This window comes from Phalacrocorax aristotelis, chromosome 24 (assembly GCF_949628215.1).
Source record: "Phalacrocorax aristotelis chromosome 24, bGulAri2.1, whole genome shotgun sequence".
NCBI classification, from domain to species: domain Eukaryota; kingdom Metazoa; phylum Chordata; class Aves; order Suliformes; family Phalacrocoracidae; genus Phalacrocorax; species Phalacrocorax aristotelis.
The window spans coordinates 2,956,003-2,974,121 of record NC_134299.1 but is presented as its reverse complement, the minus strand read 5'-3'; positions in this window follow the sequence as shown (position 1 = coordinate 2,974,121).

Below are 18,119 nucleotides of genomic sequence, written 5' to 3'. Positions count from 1 at the left end.
TCCTTCTGCTCCTTTTTAATACCACTATGGGAGGACCATATATACAATCATTGTTCTTGAGGCCGACGTCGTGATTTTTTACCTTGATGGATCTGGAAGGTGTAGGGGACATTTCTATCATCTCTTCCTGGTGTAACACAGCCAGTATGTTTCATGTGCGTAACACTGCTACTGAGTCCCAATAGCTTGTGTTTGACTTAATGTCTCCCAGGGAACGTACCTGATCTAGACTAAAAGCATCAAGAGATGGCGAATTCCCCAGGGGCTTTAGCAGTTTATTTCAATTTTTAATAGTGCCTGACATGGGAAACCTAATTTGCCTTTGCTTCAGTGTGTATGAATCAAGCTTTAATCTTTTCCCACTTATAGCATCTGAAATTGAGACTAACTCCATTTCACTCAGTAAAGTTTATACCGCTGTAAAGCGTGCATAGGAAAGAGCAAATGTTCTTCCCGTGCACTTGTCTATGTATGCCTCGTGGTGGTGGATCCGGAGACTTAGCTGATATTCTCGGAATTGCCGTTGATACTGTCTGAGTTTGTAAACGCCATCAAGCCCATTAGTTTCTTCACTTCTGTATCTCTGTCTGAATTATAATGCTGACCTGCCCTGTATCCTGCTATGAAGCTCCATCTTTGTAAAGCTCTCTAGGCTAGATTAAAATCTCACTCTAACGAGTGTGTATTTGAACTTATTTTTGTGGGCTTTTGCTAGAGTTAGGAGATTCTTTTTTTTTTTCCAGTTGAGACAGACCAAGTGCATGCCTTCCGGCTATAGCAGTCTGTAGAAATGCAGACATGCATTCCAAATGCAAAAGTCGTTAAAAAAAGCTCGTGTACCCAGTTGGCTCGAGACAGCATGGCCCATTGCATATCTGCATCTTGTCTCCCACCCTTTCCTTGAAGGAGAGGGGAGGCATATGCTCACACAGATTGCTGCCCAAACAGCTAGATGCTTCTTCCTCTTGAGTCTGCTGTAGCCAGCTAGAATAGTTCCGGTGTAGTCAAACTTACACCACCCTGGTTTATGGACCAGCTGGTCCACAGCCACGCTCTGAGCCTTCCTCTGTCATGACATACTGAAATTTAATTCAAAATCGAAAGTGGTTTCAAGCCAGTGTACTTCACAATTAGGGTAGGCTGGGCACACACAAGCTGGCAGCTACTGTGGCTCCATTTTCAACTGACAATGCAGGAGTGAACCTCGGGCATGATCCTGAAAAGAGTTTTCCTCTAGTTTCTGATTAATACTAACGAGAGTTACAAGTAAACATAGGCGTATAAACTGTAGTATTCAACTCCGCACCATTTAAGCGCAGCTGTCTTGGAGAGAGCAGTGTAGTTGGCGAGCACTATGAGTCAGTGCTGAAAACAGGAAAAGAAGCAAGACACTATTATGCTAAACTGGAGCTCCCGAGGCAGTTAAGTTCGGTGCCCGTGAATTGTGCTGGGTAGAAAGTTCTCGGATTCTGCAGCGAAAAGGCTGTTTGAGCATGTATATAGCCTAGTTGGACACATCCCTGGATTCAGTCAGTGAAATGCAAGTTGAGAAACACTTTCAAGGCAAGGGGTTTTTGTGGCTTTACTCTCCCTTTAAAGTTTACCAGCTGGGATTTTACACCTCCAATGATTTACCAGCAGAAATGCTGCCTTCTGAATGTCTAGCCAGTAGATGGATCCTGTCAGTTAATTAAGCTTCTACAAGGTTATTAATCAAACTTCCATTCGCAAGACATTTGCATGGTCTAGAAACTAAGACTTTCGAGTACAAACCAGTAATCGCAGGCTCCAATTCCATTTCAGTCTTTGATTTGCTTTGTAGCCTTAGAAACACTAATTCATCTGTGGGGAGTGGGAGGACGGCGCAGTGGAAGGGATGGAAAAGGTAGGCTCATGGCTATGAAAATGGGCCAGAATGCAAGAAACCCATGTTCAATTTTTCTAGCTTCTCTTTTCTGTGTGGCTGCGATCATGACAATTGTGACTGGGAAATATACAGATGTTATGGTTTTAAAAGTCCTGATAACACCTGGAAAGACTTCTATTAGCTACTACTGCTGAAGGAGACGGGCCTCCTGGATCTATTAGGTCTTTTATTTTGGAAAAGCCTTTGTGGTAGCTAAGAATGTGATGCAAATGAACAGCTAAAGCAGTTGATGAGAAGGAAATATTGCAGTATATAACCACAGGAAATACGAGCTTCACAGAGATGAGAACTTTCAATTTTAAGGACACATGTAATGAATGCAGTCAAGTGGAACAGCAACATGGCACTGCATAAAATAAGTGGAATGTCATGTAAATTGATCTGAAAATTACTGGTAGTTATATTATTCTCTGACAGAATGATTCACACTAAATCAAGAAAAAATTTCCTTTTGCTGTTAACAGACTTAATGCCCAAGCACAGGGGAAGAGGAGGTAACTGGCTGTGAAAAGGCAATAGGCAGTCCTGTAAATGCACTGCTTTTCTCTCTGCTTTAACTCATTTCTTTGTGCTTGTGAAATGGATGATCACGAGACTGGGTAGACACACGATGAGGAGAAAATTCACCTTCCTGCAGGGGAACCTGTGTGACATGCATGGAGCATGGTCTTAAAGCAGGATTTCGTTCTAAATGAGCTTTTAGGAAACACCGAGTTCATCCACTGTATCTGACAATTACTGAACACTTTCATAAAGGATTTAATTCCCACTACTGAGAAACAGAAATTATATCATTCAGAGTGGGGCTGGTCAGGGTTAAGTAGAAATCTTGGGCAGGGGAAAAAAAACCCCGCACCTCAAATAATGAAAATGTTGCTACTTATCTCAGCAAAGATGGAAGGAAAATTGATTTGAAAACTGGTGAGGGACTCATTATTTTCATGTGGGGAAAAATTGGTTGTAATTTTACCATGAAGTAAAATTTCACCATGTGGGTTTTTGATTTTCCTTCACAGAATATTGAGAGGAAAAAATTGAATGTGTCCACAAAGAAAGTTTCTTCTAAGAAAAATCACTTTAATTGGAAAACACAAAGTGAAAAGAGGTCATGATGGCTGCATTCTTGTTTTGACACACACACCCACGCCCCCTGAATCCTTTGCACTTTCCTTCTCTACTTAGTTGCCACTTAAATTTCTCATTGCTCAACTTTTCTCTCACTCAGTCCAGGAGGGTAAACAGAACACTCTTGTCCCTGACAGAGCTGGTTAGCTTAAGAAATGAGACAGACTTGTATGTGATGAAGGCTCTGATTATATCCCCATGCTATACTGGCACTTCTGTGCTTAAAGAAAACAGGACAAACAAAACAAACATTATTTGCTTTTCTGGAAATTTCAAGACAAATCAAATCCATTTCCTAATTTACAATTTTTTTGCCAGACAGACACAAGATCAAACTAATGCCATTGTCTGGATCCAAGCAGCTGTGCATTTCATGTGATTTAAAATATTTTTCTCTTATGCTCAAATTCTGCAGAAGAAAGGTAAAAGCCCAACTCAGCCAGGTGTTCTGTGCTGTTAAACACGTACACTATTCATGTGAGTGCAAGAACTGGAAATAGAGTAGGTTCTCTTCTAAAGCTTTTTGGCAAATGAAAGGAAAACTTTGAAAATTAACTTGAAAACCGTTTGCGGTTCTACTCTTGCCCCTCCCTCCAGCTTTACTTTGAGATATATTTATTAAGAAAATTAGGAAGGAAAAAACCTTTCGCTGATGAAGAGCTTAGAGAATTGCAGTTTGAGAGTCGCTCTCCCTACATGGCGCTTATGTTAATAGTTTCCTTGTTTACAGTTCCAGACCCAATGCAAAGCGCATAGGAACTGATGGCAGCAGTCTTTCAGTCATAATTAGGTTTTGCATTTCTAATGTGCACAGGCTGTGAGGAAAGCTTTCATGTTCATCTACGCTGTGAGGGAGGTCAGCAGAATTTGCAGAAGTTCAGATGTTCTGTCAATCAGCCCTTGAAATAACTTGCAAAAAGCAGGGCTGCCAGATTCTGAATTCGGTGCTAATTTGGTCGGGTGTCACCAATGTAATCTTGGGGAAAACTCACCAGAGTTAAGTTCAGATGCAGTATGTGGAGATCAGGTTTGCTTTCTATTTTAATCTCTTCCACAGATTTTGCATAACAGGTGCATTTGCAGGCCTCCATGAATGATAATGATTCTTGCTGCTGACATGTGGCCAGAGGCTGATAAAGTCAGTAAGAGGAGCATACAATGGGTCCTCTTTGTCTCTGACCTCATTTAAGAGATGTTTCCCCTTTGTTTCCTTTTTTAGCATTTCAGCTCTGACAGGTGCAGATTTGCCAAGAGGAATGTTAATTGCCTATTTACTGCATCCCAGCTTGTTCAATTTACTCACAGATCATTTCCTATTCAGATCCCAGCAGCAGATTTTCTCTCTCTCTCCTGTTAATCTCTTCACTATCTGGGCAAATGCCACAGGAGCAACACCCCCATCTCCTGAAAAGCCACCATCTTTGCACATTAAACCCCCGGGCCCCAGTTCTGAAGCCTAGAAAGGGCAAGGTCATATCCCTGAGAACAAACAACTGCATGAAGCCAGCCAAATATGAATGTGAGCCCTGTAGGATGGATCAACATTAAAGATTACTAGAAAACTGTGCAGATCTGAAGAAACCGCTTTGCCGATGAGCATTTCTATAAGCCTGAGACAGCCTCTTTGCTTTTCTCCTTGTGAGATAATTTCTGAATTCTCATCTTCTATTTAAGTAATACAGTGGCACTTGTTAGCATTTGATTGATTTCACTGGGGCCATGTGATAAGTTGTTCCAGCTCATCCTTGCTGGTATGAAAAGAGGAAAAGACAACTCGAAAACGGATGTGGGTGCGTGGCAGGGTTTAAATGCCCAGGGAGGAAAGGAGTAATGCCATGGGCTGTTGTGCCGATGAGACTTCCAGCCCAAGGTCATTTAGCTATTTTTCCAATAAATAATCTAGTTCCTTACGTATGTCTTCTGTTCCACTTCGTGACTTTTAGCAATATCTCAAAGGAGTGTTTTTCCTCCTTAGCTCAGCAAAGCAACAGAGCAAAGGAGGTTAGAATGTTTGCTGCTAACCTGGGCAGAGGTGTGAGAAACCTTCTAAATCATCTGCTCAAAGCATCTCCTCTGCTTGGAGGAATTATAAGCAATTGTAAGCAGCTTCTCCCTCAGGAAAAGGTTTATTTTACTCTGCACTGCTGTAGTCAAAAGGCCCGATTTCTCACCTATGGCTGTTGCTTGAGGAGAGGACTTTGTGTGTGCACTGAGAGACAGTGAAGATCTTTAATGAAAGCCATGTGTCCTTTTCTAGTCCTGGTGTGTGAGGTGATGGCATGTTTAAGGCTCATGAACATTAAGATGGTGAATTCAGACTCTAAATACTCAGCTGGTATAAACTGGCTCACCACTGTTTTGCTACAACACTGACTGCTTTTGCTTTGACCTACTCCATGTCATTGATGGATTCTTGCTTCCTGCTAACAACTAGCTGGAGGCATTAATAGGTTGGAAAAGTTCATTAAATTCATCAAAGGCACTAAAGACATGTTTCTTTCTGTTACCCTAAATATAACTAGGCTTTTCAAACACTAACCAAACCCGTGCAGATTACAAGACCTGGCATGTTTGCTGAGCAGGAGCCAAAAAGGATCAAACAAGAAGTTCTGATGGAAAAGTAAGAGCATTTGGATAATGAGGCTAACTTTGCCCAATAATTGAAAGCTGTGAAAAAAACCGAGCCATAAAAGATTCTGTCTTCAAAAAAGACAGCAATCTTGCTTATGTAATGTACACATGTGACTTAGGAACTCATGTACTTTCTTGAATAAGGAAGTTTTTTCTCAGCTGGGGCCTCGATGTCCACTTTTAAATTATTTGCGTGAGCAAATTTATCGTAGATCTCTTTCCCTGTGCTGCCATAGCTTTGTGGAGACGGGACCCAAAGTGCTGTAAGATCACAGCTTGCGTTTATTTGCACTGCCTGTATTTCTCACAGATGGGGCTGTTATGTTCCAGGAATGTTGCTGTGATAAAATATGACCAAGATTTGATTCTAGAATTAGATGGATTCTTTGCTTTTTTTCAGTAGGGCTAGTAATAGTCAATGTGGGCAAAGGACTAGGGTCTAATGGGAAGCAAAAGGGAAAGCGATTAGAAATGGGACATAGTCTGGCAGCTCTCATCTGACTCTTCCTAAGCAATGATGTTCTTCAGTTCTTTAAATTATTATAGATTGGTAAAAAACATTTTGTTTGGAAGATACTTTGAGAAAAGTAGGTATTTACTTAACTGATTATCAGTATTTTCATTTAATTCCTCTCTCTACGGTTAGATTTTATTAGATACAGTATTTCCTCAGAAGATGTACTGCTTTCATTCAACCCGCCAACTGTGACTGCTCTTGAAATCATGCATGGGAAAATAAAAGCTTCCTTATGGCACGCAGGAGTTGCAGCTGGGCAGCGTCTTCAATAACTTGGACAGAACTACCTTGCAATCCCACACCTATTCATTGTTCACCTTGCATGAGACCAGTTCTGCTGTACTCTAAACTCTAACATGGGGCTGTGGTCAGGGAAGGAGGCAGTTACGAAGAGATTTCACCTGGAGAGTTTTCTGAATAGGTCAGGTTTGCCTCTACTGTTCCATAAAACCAGGAATAACCGCATTGTGAGACATCAGCGCAAAACGGATATGAGAGGAATCAGACCCAAAAGGCTGATACCTTATAGCAAGAAGATTAATCTGATTAAGCCTTGGCATTGTGTGATTGCTTTGGGCCCAGCAGGCCTCTTTATAACCTTTTCACAAACACAACGTTTCTGATCAACTTGCCAAAGTGTTGCAAAAATGTTATTAGCTCTGGATCTTTGTTGTCAGGGTCAGGAAGGTCTGCTCCCTTCTGCTCTTGCTTTTGTGCTAGGAATGCAGTTTCCACTCAGCGCTCGCAAGGTACGCCTCTGCTTTTTTACATCTGTTTGTCTGGAGTGGAAAAGCTCGTATAAACCCTGACACAAACTAGCAATACCTGCTTTTATCTTGTATATACAGAATCACTCCTGGTTTCTGCGGCTTCCCTCCATGCTGTGGTTCGTTTTTAACCTTGTTTCTTCACACATGGCTACCTTATGGCGGGCTGCAGGCAGTATATACCTGACAGGTCGCGTCGCAGAACTAATGAAGTTAGTGTTTCAGCTGCACTTGGTCCTCAGAATATAATAGCATTAAGTTATGTTCAGTATAAGGTGAGTCGTCATTGTAAGTGGGTTGTGAAAAGAAATGTGATTAAATGGTGGAGAGCTTGGTATTAAATTCTCCACGCTGGAAACTTCATTTGGTTTGGAATGTCTAGGACAAAAGAGGATCCGTAATGGGCTCTATGTTGTGTTAAGTTGGTAATACTTCCACTTCCCCGCACCACCGCGTCTTGATTCATCTGAGCAAAGTCTGCTGGTATCTCACCTGAACCCAAACATTTCATATGAGGCATAACGGCAACTACTGGACTCGGGTTTGCCCATTTTTGCAAGCTCTCATGCACGAAACATGCAGCTATCTCAAACTGAGATGCTGCTATTAAGAAAATGCCACAAATGTCACCTGAGGTAGCCACCCTGCAGTTAAATAAGCTTTTCTGATGTTGTTTATAGCTAAGAGCGTAGTTCTAGTGTCAACGATCAGATCCAGAGTGATAACAATGGAGTAAAACCGTACCGACTTGATCAGCTGAGGTGTAATGGTCCTGGAAATCCATTTGATCAGGAGTGCTGGTTATGGGAGTCTCAAATGATGTGCGTCAGTGATAGTGAATCACAAATCCTTGTGAAGAGTTCCACTGGCCAAGGTCTGCTTTGCTGTATGAGGAATCTTATTGATTTGAGGGTGATAGCAGTGGTAGCTGCGCTCAGAGTCACAGCACTTTTCAACAAAAGTGGTGCCATTGAAATAAATGGAACCATCAGTGGAACGAGATGAGCTGCCCTAAGTGGAGTCTGTCAGAATTATCTTTGAAATGGGTCAGGAAATTGTTGATTCCATTAAATCCGTTTTACTTTCTTTTGGGGTTAGTTTTTTTCTTCAGAAAAGGGATCAATTTTGACAAAACACTTTTTTCCTACAGAACAAAATGTACATGCAAGTTGAAACTCTATTTGTCAAACTAACTTTGGTTTTGACTTAAGATATTTCAAACTGGGCTTGAGGTGCCCAGGACTTGTGTTCCCTTCTGCAGCCACCTGGTGTTTATTTGCTGTAACAAACTGGAGTTATATTTATGTTCACTTGTTTTGTGAAGGTATTTTTTTATAATTTCAGTGCAAACCAAAGAAGCAGGAAGGACAGATACACATGTAGCATGGTTAGAAAGTGGGAGGAAATCACTGTTTCCTGGATTTTGGTCTTACTGCGCCTTGTCACTTGCTGCCACTTCTCTAGCTCTTGTTCTCATGTTGTTTCCCATTTCCCATGACTTTTTTTTGTTTACTTGGCTTTTGGGAACCATACTAGCATTTTTCTTGGGCTGTGTACTGCTGATCTGTGGCAGTATAAGCGAGGGGTTAATTCAATGTGCTTAAAGCACCATTGCTGATAGGGAAATCAGGGCCCTTGGTTAATTGAAAGTAATATTGAAAAATAAAAGAATAACAATGAGCTCTTTACTAGTATGTGTTTTCCACTCCAATCCCACAACTCATGCCAGCAGTGAAGTGCTTAAAGCAGGGGAAGGCTGGGTGCAAGTGCAGGACTAGCACTGTGTATCTGTCAGCAGCAGCCCACCTCTCGGGCCCCTGCATTCGTCCTGGAGTGCTCAGACACACAAGCGACTTCTGTAGAAGACTGAAAATACTGTCTGCAAAGATCTAACGTAGAAGTGTGTTTTGTTTTGACACAGAAGTGATCTCTGCCCAGCTGGTTTTTGCCTTTGAGAGAACTAGGCTTTGACTTTTCTCTTACCGTGCTATTAAATATTGCATTCTTTAGAGGCTGGACTTTGTTTTCTGTATGAGTGATTCCTAGTTCAATGGGGGCTCCTTGATCAGCATCCCTTCCCTGCTACTGCAGTTCAACAGCAGGAGAAAGAATAACATTAAGTTTTTTCAGAAGCACCAAGTAGCTTGATGTGTAGAATTATTTGTAGGATAGGTAGAACTAGTTGCAAAACTATCTTTGTCTAGGTGGGGTTCTTTGCAGCTAATATCAACCGTAAGAAAATTAGATTATTCTATAGAAGCAAGTTGGCAGATTCCCTCTACAATGGACAGAAATTGGCATCTCCAAGAGACATGTAAGATATAGGCATGTTCTACAGATTTCTGAAGATGAATGACTTTCTTGAGATGCAGAAGTGAGGGTATATGTCTAAATTTGAGGCAGCCACAGTTTGCTAAAATGAGGTAAGATAAAAGCCACCTCTGCAAAAAAAAGGCATTTGGGCATCTACATGGTTTTCAATACGTTCTAGGATTTAATGGGCATTGATTCAAGACCAATTAATGTACTTTTGGAAATTCCATTAGTGACTGTCTGGGTCTCTAATTGTCTAAATGCAGTAAAAAAAACCTGGTTCATGAAAGCCTACGTTGTAAGATAGGCACTCAAGAGCTTAAGCGTGGGAATTTCAAAAGTGCTTATGTGATCTGATAGTTTAAATCCTTAAAAATCAGCAGGACCTACGTTCTTAAATGCCCGTTGGCTTTTGAAAATTGAACTTATTGCTCATAATGCAACCACTGCTCTTCAAAAAATTTATTGTTCATCCAGTCCTGTGGCATAACAGCCAGCAAATATGTGATTAGAAAAAAATCTGAAGCACTTTGCTACTCATTATATTCCCATATGTTTCTAACAGTGTTGGGTGAAGTCCCCCAACTCCTTTTCACTAAACCACTAGAACCAGTAATGTTGAATCATTTAAATTCTTTTTCCCAAGAATGATTCATCTGTCCAGACTATGAGAATAAATAAGCAATATAAATCCCTATTGCCTGAAAAAAGAATGAAGCCTATACCTTTCAAATAACTTTATATCCTTCAGCACTGGTAATAAATAGCCTCCTTTTTCTATGAAGTAGTCTGTTCAGTGCCTGTAGCCCTGAATTATTTGTCTCCTGTATGGAGTATCTCTGGGTATGCAAATTGAGAGCAAGTTTAAATGTTGTCTTTCCCTCTTTCTGTCTTTCTGGTTGGTTTGGTTGTCTAAATATTTTTTATTTAGATCAGCCTTACAATAATGAAGTATTGCAGGTTTTGTGGTATTCTTTTTGATTCAAGTATTAAACCTCCCCCTGTTGTTCAAGATCGTCTCAGGTTGTCGTGGTTTAACCCTAGCCAGTAGCTCAGCGCCACGCAGCCGCTCACTTACTGCCCCCAATGGGAAGGGGGAGAGAATCAGAAGGGTAAAAGTGAGAAAACTTGTGGGTTGAGATAAAGACAGTTTAACAGCTAAGGCCAAAGCCACACACAAGCAAAGCAAACCAAGGGATTCCTTCACCCTTCCCAAGGGCAGGCAGGTGTTCAGCCATCTCCAGGTCAGCGGGGCTCCATCATGTGTAACGGTGACCTGGGGAGAGAAATGCCATTGCTCCCAACGTCCCCCCTGTTCCTCCTCCTTGCCCCAGCTCTATAAGCTGAGCATGACGCCATGTGGTGTGGGACATCCCTGGGGTCAGCTGGGGTCACTGTCCTGGCCGTGTGCCCCCCAGCCCGCTCACTGGTGGGGTGAGGAGCAGAAAAGGCCTTGGCTCTGTACAAGCCCTGCTCAGCAGGAACAAAACCATCCCGGGGTTATCAATGCCGTTTCCAGCAGGAATCTAAAACACAGCCCCATAGTAGCCACTGTGACAAAATGAACTCTACCCCAGTCAAAACCAGCATGTAGGTCAAACTTTCAGCTGGTACAAATCAATGTCCAGTTCCAAGGACCTACATAATTCTTTATGTGTAACTTATGGGCAATTTTTAAGTCTTATAGGAGGCTTCAACAGCACATAAAGATCCATAATATGCTGAGGGCTTTGTATTTTTAATCCTAGCTGCCTGAAATTTTTATTGAAAACTTTGTCAGCAGGAAGTGGCTTTTTTCATTTACATGGAACCTCATGCAGGAAAGGGCCTTCTAAAAATGAAATCCTTTTTTTTCATTAGTTCCCCAAAATAACTTTTTGTGGAAACAAACATTCATGATCATTTCTATCTAACATTTTAGAAACCAAATAACCAGTTTTCTAGGTAAATATCCCTTTACTGTGGAGGTTAAATAAGAACTTTACAGTATTTTGCAAGCCACTGGAGGGAAGGTGCCTTTGGGGTGACATTGCAGCATTTTAACAACCTAATGCTCCCACACAACAGCTGAATACAGGGGGTGAAGAATACAGTGTCAGAAATTGCATAGGGGAATTTTACCTTGGATCAATTTTAGTTCAGCTCTTTCAAGACAACAAGATGAATAGTCTGATGCAAACAAATAGTGCTATGGGATCTTTAATGACCTCATATGATCAAGATCATCCCCCAGATTTGTTGCCTGAAGCTTTATGGTCCATCAAACCATAAAATCATGCTTGGTAATTGATATAGTGCTGACTCAAAAGTAGAATTGCCACCGACAGGTTCACCCATACTGCCTCAGGCTTTTTTGGGAGCAGTGCTGATCTAATGCAATTTCTCTTGAATCGTAAGATGTGAGGGCAAAAAAAGGCATATTGGTTTTTTGTCTGTAGTCCAGAAGGTACCCCAAAGAATTTACTGTTTTGCTTCACCGGGAAAGGAAAAGCTGCACCTCAAAGTTTGTCAGCCTCTGTCAGCGCTCCTGGGGCCTCTGAATCAGTAAGCAAATCAGTCATCCAGTCTGACCACTGCTTACCCGCAGTCTTGCAATAAGCTATTTCTTTCATCCTGAAACAAAGGGGAATAGAACTCTCAATCCATAAAAAGGTAACATTTAAAGATCTGATTTAAAGAATCTTTTGTTTTATTTCTAAAAAGTCAGAAGTCCTTCTAAACTTTAAAAAAACCCAAACCAAAAAATCTTTCCCAAACCTCATTACTTAACTTCGGCTCAGGGACTGAGCTGCAATGCATGGTTCTGCACACATTGCATAGGCAATTTTCACATTCTCCAACCTCCACAATGCTGTCTCAGTGAAGACAAAACAGCAAAAGGAAGATGTAGATCTTATCCACCCATCTACCACTTGTTTATTATTATACACACATACACTGCTTCCCACTGAAATGCCAGAGCTGCACAGCCCGCAGGAAGCGTGCCCGTTAACCTTGTAGCTAGTTTTCTCATTTTTTCCATGTTCTTGTCTTAAGTTTCAAGCAAAATACATTATCTTTGTTTACTGAGTACTGTCTCAGCTTGTGTTCTGTTGACTTTGTGGACAATAATGAAGTAGTACATTCAACGTATTAATATTTTTGATGTACATCAAAAGGCCCCAAAGGAAAGAAATTAAATGTGAGTGTTTATGCGTAACTCCAGTACACTTGCTGCATGAAATGCTTATAGGCTCTGATAGTCCTTTAACAGTTGTTGATGAGGTTCCTGCGGAGTTGAGAAACCAAAAGTTGAAGTGTCAGGGTGTTTAATTTTGTTGGAACACACAGGACTGGACTGCTGGGCCAGAGAATATTCCTGTATGTCTTCAGTCTTTCAGTCAGAATGGCTTTGCTAGGAGTCAAGGCTTTGACTATTGCTGTCTCTGATCCTGTCTCTGATTCTGCTTCTTAGGAGAGAGTTTTGCAATGGAAAAGCGATGAAATAAACTCCCTCTGCATTCTGGGTCTAATTTTGAACTCTGGCACTGCTCTAAAGTGGAGCTTGCTTTGCCTGTCTGGGCCTCTCCTGTTCTGTCTATAAAATAGGTTAATAAAAAACCGAAACCAAGAGTGTTTAACTCCGAGCTCTGTAAGAGTATGAATGCTTATTTCACGTATGTTGCCCTTATTTGGAAAGATTTTAATGCTCAATCACATTACAAAGTCAGGATCTTCTGTCGCTTTTCCCTAAAAGTGTGAGCGTGGTCGCGAGCGCGAGATTAGATGTGTGTCTGCCCAGCCAGGCTCTGAGCAGGCCTGCGCTGACGTTGGTCAAACTAAAGTGAGAAGAGATTTTTCAGCTTATCAGCGTACTGGGAACATGACATGGAAGTTCTGAAGGCTTTTCTGTAAAACTGAAAATATAATGATCACTTACCCCTGTGTTACAGGGAGGAAGGCAAACTCCACCAGGGATTCAGCAGCCCTTCGGGGCAGGCAGCAGAAGGAGGGCGTGCTGCTGAAAGTTGTCCTGCACAAAGCACGTGACAGAAAGGGATTTTGCAGCACCTCCCAAATGTTTTGTTACCTCTTGCTGCTTATGAATTGATGAACCTCTATCATTGTCACTCTCATTACAGGAGAGCTTGTCAGATGCTTGAAGCCAGAGCCTTGAACGAGATCTGTGCTGCTCACTTATGTAATACCAAATATGCTTGCACAGTAAGAAAGCCTATTAAATATTTAAACCCTGTCCTTTCCTCAAAAGCAGAACAGCAGAGACGATTTTCCATGGAATTTAACATTAAACTCTGGCAATTTGTACAGCTGTGCATATAAATAGTTTGCACATCATCTCCAGAGGCTAAGGTCGCTGTGCCTCATACATTTCAATACTCTAAGTTACATAGCAACAACCTTCCCATTTCTGTTTCCATGTTATTTATCGAAAGGGACTTAAAAATTGGGATGAAGTGCCATCGGTTTTCGAGAGATGAATGAATGGAAGTTGATTGTAATATTTTTCCTTAAGCGCTTAATTTTTGTCTCTTCATAGAACAAGAAAGATAATAACAGTCCATCAGCAATGGGGACTGGGTGGCATAAAGCTTTTTCAAGGAAAGAAATCAGAACAGACAACTGCCTGATTTCACTTAATGCAATTTGTTCCATGACTGATCTTCAGACCCCTGCTTCATTACCTTATACAAACTTAAACCTGTTTTCCGAGAAGGAAAAGATTCTTATTTGCAATTAGAATTACCCAATTACACACCACTCATGAAAACACCATGCATATTTATCTCCCACAGATGAAAGCTGACTTTTTAAATGCCAGAGTTATATTTCTCCAAATAATAAACAGTTAGGAGTTAACATCCTGAAAGGAGTCTGTGCAAACAAAACACAAGTATCTCGGGATTCGCTCTCATCCCTGTACTGTAACATTAATTTCAGCGCAAATTCCTGAGGGCAGAATTTCATAGGTGAAGGTCTGCTGAAAAATAAAAAGTCAAGGTGGTTGGTTAACTCAAAGGGAGTGAGAAGATCTGATCCCTTGCTGCTGACCCGGGATTGAGCTGGGGAAGATCAGTTCCTCTCACTGCTGCATCCTTTGTGTGGTCCTAACGCAATTAGGCTTCGGAGTATTGCAGAATAATGCCTGTCCTTTCTCGATTTGCGTCTGCCATCATCTTTGGCTGGATTTCAGATAGGAATTATATATTGAACAGTACTTTCTTCCATATTGTTAAACTTTCCCCGCATTATTTTACATTGAGCTAATATTTGCTTGTTTCAATGTTGTGCATTTTATGTACTTATTTATAGTTTGGGTAGAGGTACGCTAATTGACTCACTGGTAATTCAAATGCCTCCTGCTGTGGATGCATCGGAGGGAATGGTTTGGTTTTGCTGGCTCTCCAACTCGTTAATTGAGAAGCTATTCAATTTTAGGTAATATACTTTTATTGCTAATAAGATATTCTGGTATCAACAACATCCCCAATTCTGAAATTAAGTTTACAGGAATTATAAGAAACTTGAAACTGCTTGGCAAAAAGGCTTCAAAAGTTAGCCTTACCTATAAATGCTTGAATCAACAGCAGCTTCAGAGAAGTGAAGAGTAAATCAATAAAATTCTTACTGGAGTTACCTTACTTTTTATTTACTCTCGCTTATGATTGTTTCAAAAGGGAAATTGTAAGAAGGTGAACTTGCTGCAGATGTGTCAGGCTAAAAAAAGTTATTCTTGATGCAGATTATCAAACAGGATATCTAAAAACATAGTCAATACTGCTCTTTATCTAATTTGCCAAGATTAGATTATTTGTCATGCATCAGTTCACAAGCTCATCTTGAGCTCTGGTATTAGCTTGCTTAAGTTATTGAAGAACACTTCTGGTAAATAAATATGAGTTATCTTGTTATTAATTTGCAAAGCCAGCAGTACCTGGAAGCCCAAATGGAGTCGTGGCACTGCACATAAAGGTGATATGCAGCTTCCCCAGACCGAAGGGAAATAGCAGTGACAAAAGGTGGCAGGAAAAAAAAAAGTTATTGTTATTCCCAGTTTATGTGGGGAATGAAAAGATCTATGGCAGAATTAACACTTGATCTGATGAGCACCATGCCCTAAACATGAGGTCAGTCTCCGTCCTCACTCGTTTCTTGTTTTCCAAGTGTTTCTTGGCTGAGGGTTTTTTGTGTAAGCTACACTATTAGCGCCAAATCCAGAGCCTGTGAACATTAGTCTCAGTTACATTGATGTAAATCAGGAGTAATGGTGTTTAAGTCAATGGCATTATACTGGTGTGATTCTTTGCTGACTCCTATGCAAACCATGTGCACCGCTGTGGTTAGCCAAAGCGGTCTGCAGGAATTTAAGGGTTTAGGACAACTTTGATGCTTATGTCAAAAAAGACTAAATTTGTGTCGTTACTGGGAGCCAAATCCTCAGCCAGCACAGATCAGAGTGTTCTCACTGAATCTGGGCTGGTCATGCTGATGGTGGCCAGCTGGGGCACAAGGACTGGAAGAACATTAAAAAAACCCAAACGCACCCACCTATCCCATTCAGTTATTTTGTAGTTTATTTCATAAGCTCTGTTTTGTGAGTTGCATGAGTAGATGTGCTTGCCTGTTTTTGTGTTCGTTCATGTCATGCCTGTGATTTGCTTTAGAAGTACGTGCATACCTGTCTGCATAAAAAATAATTTCTGGCTCCTACAAGAGATGGATCTAGAGGATACCGTTTTCGTCTCTCATTATGGGCTTTGGCACAGAGAATGCATCTACATTTTAATGCCCAAATAGATTCCCTGGAATATTCTAGGGTGTTTTACTATTCTGACCTTTCATCATTTCATATTTTGATTGGGATGGCTGTTCCACCCTGCTCTCTCTCACTGGAGCTGTAAAACAGTGAAATGAGTAAAATGACTATAGCAAGTCACAATACAGAATAGTGAAAAGGTCAGTGTGGCCCCAGCTCCTGTGCTGTAGCTCGGGGGAGTGTAAACACCCAAAGTATTCGATAGTGGTGGTTTTTTTTTTCTTTGTGATAAGGCACTTTGACAGGAAGGAAGGAACAGCACCTCTATTGATGCATGTCCTGGTTTACCTAAACAACGAGTCAAGGATGAGAAATGGTAAAACCATTCTTAACATGTTTTACTTGGGGTATGAAGCTTCCAAGAGGCTAAAAACTAGTAAAATCTCTCATCTTAACATCCAATATCACTTCAGTGGTGGAAACGAGAACTAGACTCTCTTCTTCAGAAGCTTAAATGGATAACTGTCTTATAGACAATAAAAGCCAGCCCTCGTGACATATTTAAAGAGCAACTGTAGTCTGTTTTCCCCTCCTGGAATCTTATGAGTGAGTTTTTAATTTTCAGCAAATCTTTGCAGTTCACCTTTAAATTGAATTTTCCCTTGAGTGCGTCTAGTGAAAGGACCTCAGCAGCTTCCCGTGGGAGGAGAGTACTGCATGAACTTAATGAACTGATCGACTAGAGATCTTCCCATCTTTAATGTGTAGTATGAAGCTTTCCCTCTGTTGCAACTTGTATGTTACATTCACGCAAATCTTACTGATTGTTCCTTATTCACAAGTATATTCAGTAGGGTTTAAGCATAAAATAGAAACTAAGCATGGGTACAGTTAGGTTTAGGCTTCTAATTACTTAAATCTTCTTTCGAAGGTGGGATTTAGGAGTTTGGGAAGTTGTGTCGCATGTCTTCTATGGGCTTTGCTAAATCAGGTGACAGTTCCTCAAACCGGTAAGCGTGTTGACGGATCTTTTCAGGACCTTAGAAATGTAATTTGCTTCACCTAAATCTGACCTATGGATCTTTCTCAGAAAAAACCAAAGCGATCGTCAGTGTTCAGCAGATTCTGGCTTTGAATTAGCCTCCTTGGAACTTATTCACGTGGTGAGAGGGAAGAAATGAGAATCAATCCACAGAGTCTACTATGCACCGCTTCCTTCATCCCTCCTAAAATAGGTTTTTATTCCTCTTCCGGTGTCTCCACAAAAGGCTTCATGAGTACAGGATTCAGAACTGAGTGGCAAATCAATAGAGTTAAACTCATGCTTGCTTATTCCTATTTCCACCTAAGCAAGTTCGTGCTTTGTTGGTTGATTTCAAATGCTAGGATATTTATCTATTTGTGCCTCTTCATTTTTTTTTTCCCCCAAAGGCAAAAGATGTTCACAGCAACAACAAAAGGGGGGAGAAGCCTGAAAAGATTAGTTTGATCAAAGGAATATCATGTCACACGAGAAGATTGATTTTCCTTTCCTCCTGGACTGCCATGCCCCTCCTCTCTCTGCTGGCCGCAAGGCGGTTGCAGAGTTCTCTTCCTCGTGTCTCACCATGCCTTGCATGTATGTCTTTTGATTATGACTTGTCTCCTTTTAATATCACACAAACAAGGCTCTGTCATGTCCCAGGTGCTGTCTGACCTGTTCTGTGATGGAAAGGATAGGCAGCTGTTCAGTTATCATGCTTTCCTCACAGGTAGGAGACTCGGGACAGGACATCCAGTCTACCCCTCTGTTGTCTTGTATTGTTAAGAAAGAGCAGCAGATATCAGAAAGAAAAATCTTAGCATTTAAAGACGAACCAGTGCAAGGCTGGATGTCTTTTTGGTTTACACTACCGCTGAATCTTAGGATATGATTAGCTCCTGCTGTGCCACAGAGTGCAGGCTGGAGTTTTGATGGACAGAGAAGCATAAAGCGATAATATTTTAACACTTGGTATCAAATCACCTTTTGTTTAATGGGCATAAGGAGACAATCCAATTTTGATAATGCCAGATCACTCTGCCTAAATGAAGTGGGAACAGGAG